This window comes from Microcaecilia unicolor, chromosome 6 (genome assembly GCF_901765095.1).
Source record: "Microcaecilia unicolor chromosome 6, aMicUni1.1, whole genome shotgun sequence".
In the NCBI taxonomy this organism is placed as follows: domain Eukaryota; kingdom Metazoa; phylum Chordata; class Amphibia; order Gymnophiona; family Siphonopidae; genus Microcaecilia; species Microcaecilia unicolor.
The window spans coordinates 140197187-140215213 of NC_044036.1; positions in this window are offsets into that span (position 1 = coordinate 140197187).

The window sequence follows — 18027 nt, forward strand, 5'->3', positions numbered from 1 at the left end:
TTGGCAAAACCCACCCAGTTGCCCGGACATGTCCTCAAAAAGTGGACATTTCCGGGTAAAACCGGACATATGGTAACCCTAGTCTGTCCCAGTATGGCAACACTTATGTACTTACGTACTAATTGGGGTTGATAAGCTTTGATGGTATTAAAACGTACTTGACTGCACACACACATGTATGTGAGAGTACGTGTGTGTGTATCTGTATCAGGAGTTCTCAATCTAGTCCTCAAGAAACACCAAACCAGTCAGGTTTTCAAGATACCCACAATGAATATGCATGAGATAAATTTGCATGCGCTGCCTCGATTGTATGCAAATCTAACTCGTACATATTAATTGTGGGTATCCTGAAAGCCTGACTGACTAGGTTGTGTCCTGAGTTCTGGGTTGAGATCCCCTGATCTATATGTATATAGTCTGACTTTGGATGTTTTGCTGAAAACATTCAGAATCCGAATAGTGAATATAGCGATTTTTGAAACATCAAAACACCTTTTTTTTTCTTTTTCTTTTTAATGCCCATGTGCTAGATGTTTTCATGCTCTGTGTGTTTATTTTTTTGGTCCATTAAAAAAAAATGTCCAAGTGAAAAACACAAAAATATCAACCCATTAGCATGTAAGAAGAGCCAGGCTTTCTTAGTAGACTGGCCACACAGTCATCCCAGCAGAGCAGTGGGGCACCCTAGGGGGCACTGCAGTGGATATCACGTAACAGCTCCCAGGTACACATCTCACAGTTACCCCTTTATATTTTATGGGAGCCATCCAAACCCCATCAAAAGCCTACTGTACCCAACTACTGTATACAGAACTACAATAGCCCTTATGGCTGCAGGTGTCACCTATATGTGGGTACAGCAGGTTTCTGTTGGGTTTTGGGGGGCTGACAGTTTCCAGCACAACTGTAACAGTTAGAGTGGATTATGGGCCTGGGTCTCCTTCTCCACAGTGCACTGCAGCAACCACTAGGCTACTCTAGGGACCTGCTTGCAATAGGACTGGCCATAACATCTGAAGCTGTCATAGAGGCTGGTATGTGCTATTTCTTTCACATCTTTGCGGGGGGGGGGGGGGGGTGGAAGGGGGTCAGTGACCACTAGGGGAGTAAGGGTGGGTCATTCTTTTATTCCTCCAGTGGTCATGGTAGTCATTTAAGGCACTTTATTGTGGCTGTCATTATTAAAACAGGTCTAGCCCAAAACGTCTTAGTTTTAGACCTGGACATTTTTGTGTTTTTTTTTCCACAATTCTAGAAAAACTTGTGTTTTTGTTTCCACAATTCTAGAAAAACGTCCCAAGTGTTAGTACCATCCTAAATACCCTAATTATGCTCCCAATACACCCCCTTGTGATTTGGAAGCACTGCAGACAAAATACATAGATAAATGTCTGTAAATAGGTTTTGAAAATAGCGATTTGAACATCTTGTCAAGCAAAATGTCCAAATGCTGCTTTATGACACTTTTTAAACATTTTTTGAAAATGAGCCCAAGAGAGAGAGAGAGATCCACACACAAACACACACACACACATATACATACACAAACACACTGTCACTCATTCACTACTCACTCATACATACATGTGTGCATGCATTCGAACATTTCACTGTCATCATGGTATTGAAGCTCTGTGGTATGTGTATGCATGTAAATAACATGTGTGCGTGGAAGCAGCATTGCTGGTTTTGTTACTGTCATAGCTTCGCTGCTGGATGCCATATCTGCTCAAATTAAAAGGCACACGCAGAAACGCCCCATCATGAAGGGGCTGGGGGTTAGCATGTGGGGATAGCACAAATGTTTTGGTTTGTAAGGGAACACCGTTGGGTTATTCTTAGGAAGTGTCAGCAAAAGACCTGACAAGGGTGGGGGCAGGGCTTCACTCCCAGAGACACATGGTGCTTCTGGGGCACAGCTGAACAGGGCAGAACAGGTGGACCTGGGCACCCTGCCAAAAACACATGAGGCAACCGGAGGGGGAGGGGGACAAGGAAGAGCAACCTCAGGGTTTTTACAGGATTCTGGTCTTGAGCTGGTGTCATATTTAAACCCCAAGGCCATACTCTTCATAGATTGGTTTTTACATTTGACTTTTTTGTCATTAGCAAGCAGAGGTAATGGGATGGGGTTGGGGGGATTTGGTCACCTACTGAAGAATCACAGTATGTCTGTCTTAACAGTTATGGGGGTTCATGGGGTTTTCTTTGTAGTATATGGTTTTGTTCTGTACAAATAAATTTAAATAACAAGAAAAAAAAAGTTTGGTACTGGCCGATATGTGGAAATCAGTGTTGATTATCTGGCTATGATGCTGACTGTTACCAACATCTGGATCAGGGTGGTATTCAGCACTTTTAAATTTGGATTAAACTGAGAATATTTTAGGACAGCTGTTTTCCTGTTATATTGGCACTGAAAATCACCGGTCTCTGGATAAATGTATTTATTTATTTATCTCATTTGTACCCTACAGTTTCCCAACAGTGTCAGGCTCAATGTGGCTTACAATGCACCACAGAGGCAGATGCCAATGCAGTAAAATGAAGCTAATACAGCAGGAAAACCTACAAGAGATATTGGGGAAGAGTAGGAATGGACGGAAGGATTAGGGAAACCTGGAGGGAAGAGGGAAGGGGAATGTGTCCAAAATGTCTCTAGATCGATGCACTTCCAACAGTGGAGACACATGCAGAGGCAGTGGGATAAGCACTTCCAAATAACATGGTCTTTAGAGATTTCCTGAAAGTTAGATGGTCGGTGATGGTTTTAATGGTCTTTGGCAAAGAATTCCAAAGCTGAGTGCTGATGAAAGAGAAGGAGGTAGCGTATGTCGATTTGTACTTGATGTCGTTGCATTCTGGATAATGAAGGGTAAGATATGAACGGGAGAGTCTAAATGTATTCCGGAGAGGTAGCCCAGGCTCCAGATAGTGCCAGGCAAGGTGTAATGATGTCCCCAGTCAGCGCTGCTGATTCTGGTGCTGCTACCTGGAAACGTTTCTTTGAATATTGGGCTCTCAGATCCTAAGCATGCAGTTGCCACTTGAAATGCATATGTGATAATTGTATCATGCAATGACAGAAGGAGGCGGGGTGGAATTTATTTTAAAAAAAAAAAAAGGGAAAAGTCATCACATTCCCCCCCACCCCGCAACACCAAAAAGTCCCTGGCAGTTTATTGGCCCCAACTCTTTAATAAATTCCTCGATGTCTATTGGTACCCCCTTCCCTGATTCAAAAATAAAAATCCCTGGTGTTTAGTGGGATCCACTGACCCCTCCTCCCCAGCGGGAGCAATGCCCACTTGGTCCTGCCCCAGCACTGCCAGATCCTGTGCATTGCATTTTGGGATGCCCCAGATAGGGTTACTATGCCAAATAAGAACACAATTCCCTTATTTAGCAGACTGACCCCACTCGGTGCATCCGGGGTCAGGCCCCATCATTTTCTATGATACAGCATGGAGGTAGGAGTGTGAGTGTCCATCACTCCTGACTCTTCAAGGTACTGTAGCTGATGGGGAGAGGGATCAGGGTGTGGATAGGCACCAGGGATTTTTATTTTTTTCAGTCAGGGGAAGAGAGGGGGGTGCCACTAGATATCAGGGAATTTATTTTAATTTTGAGTTGATGAAGGACTCAGGGGATCATGCCAGGGAAGGGGGTACTGCTAGACAGCAGGGAATTTATTTTTGAGTTGGGGGTTGGGATGGGGGAAGGGAAAGGGGACCACTAGACTACCAGGAATGTTTGAGGCTGTCAGAAATTATATCAGGGACAGGGGGTTTGGGCTGGGGGGAGGAGTGTCTCCCTACCCTTCTATGTCACCTCAGACCTGGCTGGCAGCATATTTCTCACCTGGTAAACACCAGCAATACAGCTTTAAAATGTCTCTGTATTGCTGTGGATTAGCTTATGGACTCCATAACATACATTTTAATATGCTGTGTGCTGACGTCTACTATTGAGTTAACTAAAGCTTTCTGCATTGTATCTTGTACATAGATTGCTTATTAATTGTGCCCCTCTGTCTGCTATAGCTTTCTGCGTCGCCCCCTCCATTTGCCCCCCCAGGGACAAGGAAATGCCCAGTGTACCTGAATGTAACTCACCTTCAAATAGTGAGCGAAATCCAAAATAATACACATGAAACCTGACTTATCCAGCACCTTCCATCAACCCTTCATCCCTCCCTTGGCTTTGCTGAAATGTGTTAATTAGAAACACCAGATCATAACAGGCCTCTTGTTTTCCGCTGAGTCCTGGAAGACAGCTGGGCCACATGCAAGAGGTTTCAAAGCAAAACAGTGGAAGAATTCCAGCATTAGCCAGACAAAACATCAACTTGTTTAATATTCAAATAATCGTTGTGTGCACATCTGAAGATCGTCAGAGTTCTATGCTGACGAAGGATATAACGTAATTGCGCAACAGTGTTTAGACTGTTCGTTCAGACCAGCATCCTCTGGACAGTACGTGAAGACACGGTCTGAGAAAGTCAGGCAGGCTATGGCTTAGATGTACTGTGTTTATACTTATCTGCTGCTAATACAGGGAAATTAGCTTTCCATTGTTTGTACTGTATTTTTGATATTCATGCAGAATTGGCTAATTTCAGCTTGTAGTAGGCAGCATGTTTATTACCGTTCATGGCAGATGTTGCGATATCTCATTACTTGTTTTTGTACATTGTTTAAAAATTCAATAAGTATAGCGTAGGAAGTGACATCACAGCTCTGATCCCTGAGCTCCCACTTTTCCACTAACTAAACTTGCTTGGGGGGGGGGGGTCTTTTACCTTCCCTCTGTCCTAACTCCACCTCCGTCATCTGACCATATAGAAAGACACTGCTCAAAGGGAACAAGTAGACAGTGATGACGAGTCAACTGATGTATTTGTATTTTCTGAAGGCATTTGACAAAGTCCTTCATGAGACCCTCTTTCAGAAATGAGATGAGACGGAAGCAGGCATGTAGCCAGATCTCAGTTTTTTGTTGTTGTTTGGGGGGGGGGGTCTGAGCCCAAAGGTGGGCAGGGGGAGTCAAAATTTTGTCCTACCTCCCCGCCGCTGACCACCCCCACCACAACCCCACATACCAGGGTGACCCCCAGTGGAAGCCCTCCTCCAGCTGATGCTTGTTTTCCTGAGCTGCCGCCCTGCCTGCCCTGCTTCCCCCCCCCCCCGCACATGCTTAGTTTTAGTGAAATTGAGCATGTGCAAGGGAGGCTTACCCCCTGCAACATGCTCAGTTTTCACTAAAATCAAGCATGTGCGGGGGGGGGGGGGGGGGGAGAGGGGGAGAAGCAGGGCAGGCAGTGCGGCAGCTCAGGGAAATAAGCATTGTCTGGAGGAGAGCTTCTGCTGGAGGAGCTTGAGGACCCCCACTAGCCAAACTAGCAGACAGCACATAATTTTTTTTTGTTTGGGGGGGGGAAGCCCAGTCAGTGCCCTTTCTGTGGATTGCAAACTGGCTGAGAGACAGGAAACAGAAAATAGGAGAAAAAGAGTCAGTAGTGTAGTATTTAAAGGGTCTCTTTTGTGATTATGGTGTTGAACATATTCATGAATGATCTAGACATCGGAATGACAAGTGAGGTGATCAAATTTGAAAATGATTATAAGTCATTATTGGGTCCTTCTACTTAGCTGTGGTAAGAATTGTCCCTTCTTGGGTACTAAGCAGAGCCGGTCAAACCCGGTGAGCGGGGTAAGCACCGCAGGGGGGCGCCTGCCTTCAAGGGCGCCGCTGTGGCACTGCGCTGCCATACCGCGCCGCCCTCGGGGCTTTGAATCTTTAATTTACCTCTGTCCCAGCAGCCGCGTCATTTGAAAGCCCTGCCCCATCTCTAGCCTTCCCTCCCTTCCTAGCCTTCTGACATCATTTCCTTGAGGGCGGGACTCAGAGGGAACGAACTCACGAAGGGAGGGAAAGCTAGAGACGGGGCAGGGTTTTCAAATGACGGGGCTGCTGGGACGGAGGTAAATTAAAAAAGACTTAAACCACGCAGGGAAGAAAAAGGGGGATGTTGGGGGGGGGGGGGGAGAAGAGGGCGGGCAGGTGGCCATAAATGGGAGGGAGATGGGGGCGAAGGAGAATCGCTGGACAGGGGCAGGGTGGGAGAAGAGAGAAAGGAGATGGGGGGGGGGCACACGCATGCGCCAACTCAAAGTCTGCAGGGGGGCGCCACGGACCCTAGGACTGGCCCTGGTACTAAGGCCATTTTTACTACAGTTGTAAAAAGACTTTTGATCCTATTATTTTCATTAATGGCCTTACACTAATGTTACCATTAGCGCATGACCATTGCAAAAAAATACTGAAGGAACACTCACCGCCAACTATTTAGGAGGCAGGAAGGGCTAAGGTTACCATAGGTCCTCTTTTAAGAAGAAATGTCCTCTTTTTGGACGTCTTCAGATATGTCTTCCGGGATTTTTAATTTTTAGGGAGATGTCCTCTTTTTCTTTTATGTGCCTACGACCAACACACCTACCCACATAATGAGAGAAACCGTCTCTAGCCTATTAGTCAAAGGGGCTGCCAAAGAGAGAGAAAGGCATTGCTCATCCCCTCTCTGCTCCCCTGCTGGCTGAATCTGTCAAAGGAATTTTGTTTGTGCAGCACAACTTTAAGCATATGTCATGCAAAGACTTTCACACGTATCTCAGAAGCCAGACATACTTGTTGAGGGATATTCACTCTTCTGATAAGTACGCTTGGGCTCAGACTCAGTCAAACTCAAATCCAGAAGTTCTTAAAAAGTAGATTAAGGGCCACCGAGGGAAGGGGTTCGGGGGGGGGGGGGCAAAATTCTCGGGCCTCCAAGGGGGGCCTGGCGCCAGGGTCTCTCTCCCTCCTGCTCCTGACGGGACCCGGGTGATTGTGTCCCAACAGGAGCAGGAGGGAGAAAACTCTGGCGCCGGGCCCCCTGTGGAGGATAGGGAGGACCTTCAGGAACAGACACAGCAGACTGCTCTTCTTCACAGTCTGCTCCATTGCCTTCCCCTGCGGCTGCTTTTCCCCTCAGGCCATGCATGCACGACCTGCGAGAAAAAGCAGCCGCAGGGGAAGGCTACAAGGCAGCGCTGGAGGACGAACTGTTCTGCCTGGGTCCATGGGATCCCTGCCAGCCAAGGTACTTATGGTGGGCGGGCGGCAGCAGAGATCAGGGAGGGTGGGGTGATGGCAGCAGCGATTGGGGGGGGGCAGGTCAGTGACAGGAGGCGCGACAACAATCCTGGGGGAGCCTGGCAGCAGCAACAATCATGGGGGGGGGCCCGGCGGCGGCAGCGACGATCCTGGGGGGGGGGCCCGGTGACGACCTTGCTCCGGGCCCAGTTCAGTCTCTCGGCAGCCCTCAGTAGATTGTCTACTGCTATACTGTAAGTAAGTTGATGTGAGTTCATTAAGTAAAGGCTATGATTAAATATTTCTTTAGCAAAGTTAGCAACCGTTTTTATTTTTTCTGTCCCCTTTTTTTGTCTCCGCAAATGCGATAACCCTAGGAAGGGCTCCCATGTTAACTGTACACTAACCAGTTAGCGTGTAGCTAGCATGCTCTTCTACTCATTCAAGTCGCTTTTAAAATTATCCCCAACTTGGCTTTCTGAAAATGGCATTCCCCAATGGAGTGAAACGTACATTGCTCTCATGCATATTTTCAGTTGCATTAAGAGATAGTGTTGCTATGAGAGGAAAATAAATGCTTGTAGATTGCTTTTTTTTTTTTTTTTTTACTCTACTTATGCTGTTTTCCATGAAAACCAGAGGCAAATGTCTCTACAACAGGTTTCAAAGCCAAGTCCCTTCTCTTTGAAAACAGGTGCAAAGCTCTCAGGTAAGAACTAACTGCAGTCTTTCTCCCAATGCTGATTGTTTGAAAATGTGTCCCTTCCTAATCAGCCAACCTCAAACTGACACCTGCACTTTGCAACTATTTCCTCCCGGTACCAAGTTCAGTCACTTCACTGATGCCAGCAAGTTCGGTCTTCCCAGACATCTGACTCTCTGAATCCCAAATCCAGCACCTAATACTAACCTAAGATGTAAAACTTTCACACTGCTCGTCACTTATTCTCTGAACCTGAACATATGATCCTGATCTTTCACCTGCAGCTTCTGCACGTGGTTTGCACAAGACGTTTGTGCAAGAGATTTTAATCAATGCTCCTGCAGTTTTCCGATTTTTTCCCTTGCCCTCCACCCTACAAAGCTGCCTCAAACAAGTTAAGGAATGAGGACCTTTGTCGGCAAAGCATAAGGTCGTGACCCTCAAACCACACATCACATTCCAGTCACTACCTGCTCTCAACTCCCTTTTTTATCTTCTCTGTACCCCAGTATTACTCCACCACCTCCTCCCCAGCCCCTCATTGATGGCAGATAAAGACCAAAATGGTCCGTCCAGTCTGGCCAGTTTATCCGATTCAGTACATCTTTAGGAGACCTGGAGAGTGGAGAAAGGAGATGTTTTTTTTTTTGGTCTAATTACGTTCTACGTTTTTATTGATGACTACGCAGAGGAAACATATTTGAACAATAAAGGTGAGCAGAAATTCAAAGATCAAAGCGTACAAAGGAAAAACAACATGATACAGTCCATCGTCAAACTTTTAACATATTTATCCCTTCACCCCCAACCAAAACCCCATCCCTAATCTCTCCAATGGCTAGAAAATAAAAAACTAGAAATAAACCAATCTCCCTATAGCCAATACAATGAAATCCCAAGAGAATTTATTTCTTATGTTCTCCTGGACACTATATAAGCCAATAGATGCCCTCCACGGAACCCCCCCTTGTACCCACACAACAGCCAGCAGAAACCCCCAACCTAATTCTCAAGCCCCTCCCGCTTCTGTTACTTTATATCTCATTTTGTTCAATACAAGGCTATGGCCTGAAGGAGATCAAATCTGAATACAAGAATTCCAACTGGTGAAGAACTGCTGAATACAGATGTGAGAAATTGAGGCATTGCTCACTTCCCAAATGGACAAAATTTGAATCTGATTCTGCCAATAGGAAAGGGGATTAGCCAAGACCCAGGCCTGCATAATACATTTAAGAACTATAAGCCGCAATTTCCGAAACAGAAAAGACTCCCCCCCTTCCCCCATAGTCACTAGGTCTCACCCTACCCAGCAAGAGCACCATGGGTGTCATAGAAACCGGTATGTCAAAGACTGATTGAAAAAAAGCCCCAAGGCTGTCCAAAAAGATTGAACCATGGAAGAAAGAGTTCTCCGCAACCTGACATTTAATACATTGAGCAGAGGGTGGCACCCAAGCGTGAAAAAGTTGCAGTTAGGAAACATAAGCCCTATGCAAGATTCGAAAGTGGGTTTCCTGCAGCCGCCTTGGGAATACCCTTTAAAGCCAATGTCATGTCCCAGTCTGGCAGTGGATGCCCCAAATCCTGTTCCCACCATCCTCGCACCACCTCCAGATTTTTCCTTGCCACCTTTGCACTAAGTGCTTTATAAGTACATAAGTATTGCCAAACTGGGACAGACCAAAGGTCCATCAAGTCCAGCATCCTGTTTCCAACAGTGGCCAATCCAGCTCAGAAATACCTGGCAAGATCCCGAAAAAAGTTCAATACATTTTATACTGCTTATCCCAGAAATAAGCAGTGGATTTTCCCCAAGTCAATTTAATAATGGCCTATATGGACTTTTCCTTTAGGAAGCCGTCCAGACCTTTTTTAAACCCCGCTAAGCTAACCACCTTTACCACATTCTCTGGCAACGAATTCCAGAGTTTAATTTGGGCTTTGCTTTGGGCCTTATTATATAAATGTTATGCTCCTGAATTTACGCTCCTACAATTTATGCTCCTAAATTAGGAGCATGCTCTATGATTATGCTCGTAATTTAAGAGCATAAACGTAGGAGCATAACCTTTATAGAATAAGGCCCTTTATGGATACCTGATATGGACAATTTCTCATCTGGAACAGAGGCAAAGAAAACCCTCAAGCGTTCCCCAACCTGAAGCCCCAGTGCCTCCCTGCTCATACTTTGAACATTGTGTTTAAACTGACAGTAGGCAATCCCATCTCCCTATTCCCTAGTCTCCAAGCCAATGAGCTCACCAAAGGATTTCAGAGCCCCAGTCTCTGTAAGCACATGCTCCAATAAGATAAAGCCCCAGGCCTCCCATCTGATTAAGGCCCTATTTCCCAGCCCCGGCATGAATGCTAAGTTCCCTGAATGGGCAATTTGATCAGTGACCAATGGATCACCCCCTTTTTTGTCTAATGTGTGAGAGATGTCTACAAGTATACAATGTTTCCATTTTTTATGGCAAGCGGATTCACACAAAGTTTTACTGTGCTGGATGCATGGACTGGTGGTCCTGCCTTACTTCAAAAAATCCACTGCACAGTAAAATCAGGGCTGGATCTCTCTGATAGTAACAAAAATGGAAACAGTGGATACCCCTATCTACTGTTACCATATTTTGTCCTCCCAAAAGGAGGACACATGCCCTGCCCCCTTTCACGCCCACCCCACCCCTTTCACTCCCACCCCCTTTCACACCCCGCCTGCCCCCTTTCACGCCCTCGCTCTGCCCCTGTCACATTTTCCCCCGTCACACACCCCGTCACTCCCCCTCCCCGTCACCCCCCTCCCCATCACCCCCCTCCCCTTACCTTACTACTGCCCTGGTGGTCTGGTGACCTCTTCGGGGCAGGAAAGAGCCCCCTCTTTTCTGCCCACAGCATTGCCCTGCATGCATCCTTCCTGTTCGTGATCTCGGCGCCGATTCAAAATGGCCACCGAGAGTTGCAGTCGCGCGAGGTCACTTCAATTCTCGGTGGCCATTTTGAATCGGCGCCGAGATCACGAACAGGAAGGATGCATGCAGGGCAGCGCTCCGGGCAGGAAAGAGGGGGCTCTTTCTTGCCCCTAAGGTGGAAGAGGTCACTAGACCACCAGGGCAGTAGTAAGTAAGGGGAGGGGAGGCTAGCAATCTGCCCGTTTGTCCGGATTTCTGGACGAATGGGCAGGCTGGTGGGCGGGCCCATTTGTCCAGAAATCCGGACAAACAGGCAGATTGGCAAAACCCGCCCGGTTGCCCGGACATGTCCTCAAAAAGAGGACATGTCCGGGTAAATCCGGACATATGGTAACCCTACCCCTATCAGCAGCCTTGGTGGTGGAAGCAGAGGATTTCCACAGTTCGCAAAAGTTCTGGGTTGGCCAGCTAGAGGTAAGGGAGGGATAAGGGTGCTATGATACAGACATTTAAATATTTATTAATATGCAAACAAACCTTTTCCAGGAAAGGGAAAGTACTAGAACTAGAGAACATGAATTGAGATTGTGGGAGGGAGGTGAATTAAAATAGGGTTACCATATTTGCGGAGACAAAAAAAAAAAGGACACAAAAAAATGAAATGTTGCCCTGCCCCAGCCCGCCCCTCGCCCCACTCTGCCCTTTTAGTGTCTGTTGCGGTGGGTTTCATGAGCTTTTTGATCATTTTCTGAATCTTTTAATTCAGTTCCTGCTGGAAGGGCAAAATTCCACAGGAAAAGAAAATAATGGACAAAAAAAAATCTGCACACAAAAAGTATTGTGGATAATGTGATGGTAAACAGGAGAGAAATTCATTCCTAAAGATCCCAACAGCTCAAAGAATTTACATGGTATCCCCACTTGCTGCAAGACTACCAGAAACCGAAGGGGGTTAGGGATAGCAGGTGCGGCTCCGAGGAGGTGCTGGGTCCCTGTTTCCTGGAACACTGGCAGGACTGGGTCCCTCCCATCCCCTTCCCACTCAGACACCTGTTGACACATTTTGATTTCTCTACTTGCTCCCATTAAGAAACTCTGTCTCTATCTGAACAATCCTGGCTTTGGTTTTGTTTTCCTTTATTTGTTCTTAAGTTTCAGTTTATGATAAGCGAAAGCAAATGCAGTACTCCTTCCCTTCCCTTATCACAAGTCTCAGCCACCTGCAGTCCTTTCTCACTTCTTCATGTGGATCCCGGGGTTCCTCTTATGTGCAAATGAAACTCAGCGAGGTGTAAGAAGTTGGTGGTGTGGGGGGGTGGTCTAGCTTCATTTTTTATGGTGCTTTGTAGTCTTCTGGATCACTTTTGGGAACGCACGCTGTTGTAAGCACTAGCATGTGTTTACTGCAGCTTAAAAGGACTTACCGCGGCGCGTGCTCAGGCGTTCGGTGGTACATTCCGGGTTAGCACGTGCACACTACTGAGGAGGGCGCTGTGTCTGGGTCAGAGAGTGATAGTGTCACTGGTAATCAGTTAGCGCAGCAGTATTGCTGTGTGCCTACAAAATAGGTTGCGGCAGTGGTGTTCCTTGGTCGGCTGCCACTGCGCATCCCCCCGGGTGCAGCGTGCATTCCATGGTGCATTGCATTGCCTCCCCACCTCCCCCCCAGTGCATTGCATCGCATAGCCTTGCCTCCCCCCCCAGCGTATCACATCTAACCCCCCTCCCCCTCCCCCCCCCCCGGTGCATTGCTGTTACCCCCTGGTGGTGCTGGTGGCTGTTGGCTCTGCCGGTTCCCTGCCCCAGAACAGGAAGTATCATCAGGGGGAGCAGGGAACTGGTGGAGCCACAAATGCGCGGCTGCTTCCTTCACCCCCCTGCAGCATGCATCTGTGGCAGACCGCCTGCACCTCCCCGCCCTTGATATACCACTGGGTGGCGGTAAGTTGGTTTCTTTGGTATCACACCCTTCACTCTTTGATTCATTACTGCACGCTTTTTCTTCCAGTTGCTTTAAAAGTGTATCTGTTACCAATATATCTCCTCATATGCACTGGTTTGTACGCAACTTTATCAACCATTCAAGAGTACGGTAAATGCTGGACACACAGCATTATACTATTATATATATATATTTTATCGTTATCTGGCATATAAAAATCACTCACACCGCAGTCCCCATAGTTTTGTTGGTTGTTTAAATCATTTTCTTTTGTTTTGTTTCTATTTGTTTAACATTCATCTTTTAACTGAAATTTGACTCTCTATATTTCTCTTGGTTCATTACTCAGCGACAACATAAGAGGTACATTTACTTTGCTTGTATATATCCATCATTTGAAAATAATTATGATATTTTTTTCAGAACAGACATCAATACATATACACAGCTTTTATTTATTTATTTATTTTTAAATTCCTTTTAATTTTTTTTATTTCTCATTGACATCATTTATTGTTTTATCATTATTTTTCAAAAAATTTTAACTTCCACTCAATATTACTACATTAAGTTGTTAAACCGCAATTCACATACATGCTTCTATCATATACATCATTTTATAGATGTTAATATTTCATACATATACATATCTTTCTATTTGATCTTTTATTATATATTTAGTTTATGTAATCATCCATACCACCCCTTTAAAAACATTTTTTAAACATTTTTTAAAACTCTTCTATATATGTCACTATGTTTTTATATGTCATGATTTTATATTATATTTTACTTTAATTTTTACATCTATAATACATTTTGATTTCTGTGTAGATTTGTTTGACCCCTGATGCAGGCTTTGATGCCGAAACACGGCCATGTCGGGTCATTATTTAGCTATCAATAAAGACTTCCTGATTTCCTCTTCAACTCATCCTCGCTCTTTGTGTGCATGGCGGTAAGGTCTCACATGCTAATCTTTTTTTAATAGCCATATGCTAATAGCCATGTCATAGAGTAGGGGGTGAACCATTGTATCTGGATGGGTAGAATGCAAATCTTTACTAGGCACTACTTGTACACAAGACCCGACATGGAGCCATGTTTTGACGTGAAACACCCGTCTGCTTCAGAGTTTGTACACTGAAAAAAAGGATTTTATATGAGTCGGTGCTAGAATGCTGAAACTACTAAACTCTGCAGCAGGGGCGTAGCCAGACCTCATGGTGGGAGGGGGCCAGAGCCCGAGGTTGGAGGCACATTTTGAGTGCCATCCCGCCGCCCCCCCCCCACTGCCACACCTCGCCCCCCCAACGCCTCGCCTTGCCTCCTCACCCCCCCCCACCGCCTCGCTTCACCCCCTCACAAACAAATACCTTTGCTGGCGGGGGTCCCCAACCCCCGCCAGCCGAAGCCTTCTTCAACACAGTCTCTGGCGCAGCATCAGCATGCACCAGAGGAGCAAGAAGAAAGAAGAGCAGGGGCAGACTGCGAATGTGACTGCACCTGAGACTGCGCTGACTTCGGCTGGCGGGGGTTGGGGACCCCCCACCAGTCAAACCAGGGACCCAGATGAAATTTGTGGGGGCCCAGGCCCCCCATAATTACACCCCTGCTCTGCAGTCTGTGATAAGACGCCAACAGAACCACCAAAGTTTTCCCGTTGAAACACAGCCCCGTGTCGGTTCTTGTGTACCAGTGATGCCTAATAAAGATTTGCATTCTAGCCATCTGCTACAGGCATCTATTTAGTTCACCCCTACTCTATGATCTGGTTGTTTTACATGTAGGGGTTCCTATTCCTCTTTTGGTTTTGCATATGCTAATCGCAACATTGGTGCATGGCTATTAACAGGGCCGCCGAGAGCCAGAGCCAGGCCCGGGACAAGGCCGCCCCCGGGCCCCCCCACCCACCCCACCCAAGGTCATCGTCGCCGCTGGGTCCCCCCCACCCAAGGTCGCCGGGCCCCCTCCACCCACTACCGGGCCCTGAACTAACCTGAAACGCCTCCTTCCTTTCCTTTCACCACCTTCGCGGCAAGCAGCAGCAGGGCAGACCTCTCCTTCCTTCCGTGCTCCGCCCTCGTGCACGTTACGTCAGGCGAGGGCGGGACACGGAAGGAAAGAGCGGCCTGCCCTGCTGCTGCTTGCCGCGAAGGTGGTGAAAGGAAAGGAAGGAGGCGTTTAAGGTTAGTTAGTTCGGGAGCGATGGCGGGCGGGCCTGACTGCAGTGGCGCTGGGCCCCCTCCGGAGGCCCGGGCCCAGGGACTTTTGTCTCCCCTGTCCCCCCCTCTTGGCGGCCCTGGCTATTAATACAAGATTCCAAGACATTTTACTGCTGAGCTAAAAACAGACTTAGCTTGTGGGAAAGTCCACTTTTTAGCGCTGCCCCCTAGGAACCTCATTCCTTTTGAGATATCACCAGACCCTACTCTAGGAAAGAAAAGGCAAATCTGTTCGCCGTACTGTAGCTGGAGGCTGTGTGGCTAACAGGGGTGCACAGGTCAACTAATGTTCATTTTAACTTTGTTTAGATTCCTGTATTGTTTACTGGATTTTAAATTTTATTCTTTTTTTTTTATTTTTTGTACTTTGTGGGCAATGCCATTAATAGTGCACCCTTTTCTTTAATAATTTACACAGTAACATAGTAATATAGTAGATGACAGCAGAGAAAGACCTGTACGGTCCATCCAGTCTGCCCAACAAGATAAACTCATATGTGCTACTTTATGTGTATACCTGACCTTGATTTGTATCTGCCATTTTCAGGGCACAGACCGTAGAAGTCTGCCCAGCACTAACCCCGCCTCCCAACCACTAGCCCTGCCTCCCACCACCGGTGCTGCCACCCAATCTCCGCTAAGTTTCTGAGGATCCATTCCTTCTGAACAGGATTCCTTTATGTTTATCCCACACATTTTTGAATTCCATTACCGTTTTCATCTCCACCACCTCCCGTGGGAGAGCATTCTAAGTATCCACCACTCTCCCCATGAAAAAATACTTCCTGACATTTTTCTTGAGTCTGCCCCCCTTCAACCTCATTTCATGTCCTCTAGTTCTACCACCTTCCCATCTCCGGAAAAGGTTCGTTTCCGGATTAGTATCTTTCAAATATTTGAACCAGGGGACACAAGATGAAATTAGAATGTGGTAGGTTTAAAACGAATTGGAGAAAGTTTTTCTTTACTCAGCGCGTAGTTAGACTCTGGAACTCATTGCCGGAGAACAGTGGCGTACCAAGGGGGTGGCGGTGGGGGCGGTCCGCCCCGGTTGCACGCCACTGGGGGGGTGCCGCGGCGCACGCCTGTCGGCTCTGAGTTCACTAACTTTGCTCGTTCGCTGCAGCTCCCTCTGCCCCAGAACAGGTTACTTCCTGTTCCGGGGCAGAGGGAGCTGCAGCGAATGAGCGAAGTTAGTGAACTCGGAGCCAACAGGCGCACGCCGCAGCACCCCCCCCCCAGCGGCGTGCATCAGTGGGGGGTGTCATTTCGCAGGGGGGGCGCGCTGCACCCGGGGGGGGGCGCATCGGTGATCCGCCCCGGGTGCCATCCAGGCTAGGAATGCCACTGCCGGAGAAAGTAGTGACGGCAGCTGGCCTTGCTGAGTTTAAAGGGGGTCTGGATAGATTCCTGAAGGAAAAGTCCATTGATCGTTATTAAATTTTGGGTTTTTGCCAGGTTCTTGGGGCCTGGATTGGCCGCTGTTGGAGATGCTGGGCTTGATGGACCTTGGGTCTTTTCCCAGCGTGGCGGTGCTTATGTGCTTATGTATCATATCACCCCTGTTTCTCCTTTCCTCCAGGGTATACATGTTCAGATCATCATAGAGGAAGATGGCTCTTGCCCTAGAACAGGGGTGGACAACCTCAGTCCTTGAGGGCCGCAACCCAGTCAGGTTTTCAAGATTCCCCCAATGATTAAGCATGAGATCTGTTTGCATGCATTGCCTCCATCGTATGCAAATAGATCTCATGAATATTCATTGGGGAAATTCTGAAACCCGACTGGTTTGCGGCCCTCAAGGACTGCCCTAGAAGAATGACCTTTGCCAAGTATAGAACCAGTATTTCATCAAAAGTGTTGCAAAGTTCAGCAGTCAATCCACAAGGGCCCTGGTGGCTTATTCGTCTTCACTCTTTCAATAACATTTGCTATTTTGAGGTCAGAAATCTCCTTCCCCTGGTTTTCAAATCTTGCCAGCTTAATCACTGGTAACTCAATGGACTCCAAACAGGCGTCGGTGTCACCACTGTTAATAGTTCTGTCTTTTGTGTATTAATCAGACAAATAATTAACAAGCCTTCTTCTCATGTCTTTGGACTCTAAACTTGGTTGGCCTTTGTTACCTTTAATTCTGTCAATGTTTCTTGCCAACCTAATTTTATGCAATTTCCTGTTGTGCTCTTTCCTTTTTCATAGTAGAGGTCTTTTTTTTTTCTCCTCCTTTTACAAAACCGCGCTATTGGCTGCCCGTGTGGTAATTCCAGCCACTAGGGTGGCTTTGTAAAAGTGGTGGAGGTGGGGTTTGCTTGTCTGAAATTAAAATTTATCCCATCCATTTATGAAGCCACTTCACCAAGTTTTGTTGGTGATCCAGAATTCTTGTACACTTTAACTACCTCTTTAATGGTGGCAATGGAGGGTTTAAGTGACTTACTCAAGGTCACAAGGAGCAGCAGTGGGATTTGAACTTGGTTCCCCTGGTTAGCAGTCTGGTGTTCTAACCATTAGACTACTTCTCCACCATTTTCTGTTTAATTTCACTGCCATCACCTCTATCGAAAATTCATTTCAGTGCCCTTAATTTATGCAGTGTATTTTGGGATAATGTTATACGTCCACATTGGTGAAACTTGCATGTGTTTATTGCTCAGGCGTTTTGGGATTGGTGCGCTCTACCCATGCGCTAAAAAATATGATTTATTTTTTAATGCTGGGGATGTGTCTGAGGTGGAGCATGGGTATGTTTTGCGCTAATTGCCATGCAGCTTAATTGCCATGCGCTAACCAATTAGCACAGGATTAGCGCGTGAGCCCTTACCACCTAGAAAATAGGTTTTGGTAAATGCTCACACACTAATGGCCACATGCTAATGGCCATTAAAGGGAAATGGAGCCACTTTATCACCACACTAAAAATGGCCATGGGAAAGATTCACGCTGGGAATAGTGCAGCTTAGTAAACGGACCCCTAAATCTTGATACAATTGAACATTATTACAACTACTTGATCCAAAAGATATATCCAATTCAATATAAATGTTTACATAAGAACATAAGAGTAGCCATACTGGGTCAGACCAATGGTCCATCTAGCCCAGTATCCTG